The sequence below is a fragment of the Aplysia californica genome, unplaced genomic scaffold, assembly GCF_000002075.1.
Source record: "Aplysia californica isolate F4 #8 unplaced genomic scaffold, AplCal3.0 scaffold01503, whole genome shotgun sequence".
Classification (NCBI taxonomy): Eukaryota; Metazoa; Mollusca; class Gastropoda; order Aplysiida; family Aplysiidae; genus Aplysia; species Aplysia californica.
Window position 1 is genome coordinate 60049 of NW_004798773.1, and position 1933 is coordinate 61981.

Sequence of the window (1933 nt, forward strand, 5' to 3'; positions counted from 1 at the left end):
CTCCCCCACCCCCACCCCCCCAACCTTCACGAGATCACGAGATCACAGCGGGACATGAGTGGCAAACAAGGGTCTGCAGGAACTTTCCGGAAAAGATTCCCTCTGTTGTGTGAAGGCGGGATCTACGAGGCGGGCTGACAAAACTAGGACAAAACGAGTTACTTCAGCAGTTAAGATGAGTTACTTTTGCTAATTGTTTTGACAAACTGTGTTACCTGTCGTTACAACGGGTTACTTGTGCTGACAAATTGAGTTACTTCTACTCACAAAAGGAGTTACTTGTGGCGTTAGAATGAGTTACTTCTGCTGAGTTACTTCGGCAGTTAAAATGACTTATTTCTACTTACAAGTTCAGTTACGTCTGCTGACAAAATGAGTTACTCTTGTCGTTAAAATGAATTATTACTTCTGCTGACGAAAAAGAATAATTTTGTCGTTAAAGTGAATGACTTCTGCTGACAAAAAGAATTACTTCTGCTGACAAAAGAATGACTTCTGCTGACAAAAGAATGACTTCTGCTAACAAATTGAGTAACGTCGTCTGTTAAAATGACAAAAAAATCACTGACCTGTCTCCATGTTTTTATCAACAGTAAAAATGCGACTTCTTAACGCAATCCGTACGCCCTGGAGTCATTTTGTACCCCCAGGGTTGTATTCTTCACATTTTAGAATACTTCTAGTACGAAGATCTCTTTGAAACTTTCAGTATTTCTCCAAAAATCATTTTGACAGATTGCTATGCAAAGCGTACGGATCGGATTAACGAATAAATTACCTCTTTGGAAAGGGGTGGCACAGAGTTCCCCGTGTGTTTTCATTGTTATCAAAAATGGAGAGAGGACAAGAAGGCACTGAGCTCACGATACGTTCCCAATAGGAAGGAAGGTGGGCTAACGTTTACTTGTAGTCATAGTGTTATAGCTTGTTCACTTTCGTCTGACCGCGTTAAAAAATATGCTAGCTCATTGAAGAATTACCCATGACCACGAAACTTTGCATGGCACTTTGCAGGCCAGCGACAGACAAAACATTAGTTTTTCAAAAAATGTTCACCCAGTAAAAAAAAAAAGTTTTTCTCTTTGGGCCCTATCTTAAAAAACCGCTTCTTGTCTATGGTCGGCCATGGCAGTGTCTGGTCTAAGATATTATATCAATCTATGGGCGGCCATGACAGTGTCTGGTCTAAGATATTATATCAATCTATGGTCGGCCATGACAGTGTCTGGTCTAAGATAGTATTGTTCATGTCTATGGTCGGCCATGACAGTGTCTGGTCTAAGATATTATATCAATCTATGGTCGACCATGACAGTGCCAGGTCTAAGGTACCATAGATCAATCTATGGTCGGCCATAACAGTGCCAGGTCTAAGGTACCATAGATCAATCTATGGTCGGCCATGACAGTGCCAGGTCTAAGGTACCATAGATCAATCTATGGTCGGCCATGACAGTGCCAGGTCTAAGGTACCATAGATCAATCTATGGTTGGCCATGACAGTGCCAGGTCTAAGGTACCATAGATCAATCTATGGTCGGCCATAACAGTGCCAGGTCTAAGGTACCATAGATCAATCTATGGTCGGCCATGACAGTGCCAGGTCTAAGGTACCATAGATCAATCTATGGTCGGCCATGACAGTGCCAGGTCTAAGGTACCATAGATCAATCTATGGTCGGCCATGACAGTGCCAGGTCCAAGGTACCATAGATCAATCTATGATGCAACATGCATTAGAAGTCCAGGGCAACTGTGAGGTCGTTAGTCTCCAGAGGAATGCAGACGGACACGACTTCTGCGTGCAGACATGTCGTGACGTCATCGCCCTTAGAGAGGGACCTGTCCGACCTTGACCTATAACCGCTGAGTCTCGGAAATTCCCCACTCTCGGACCGCGGTACTGGGTCTTGAGGTAAGGCAGTGTGGGGAA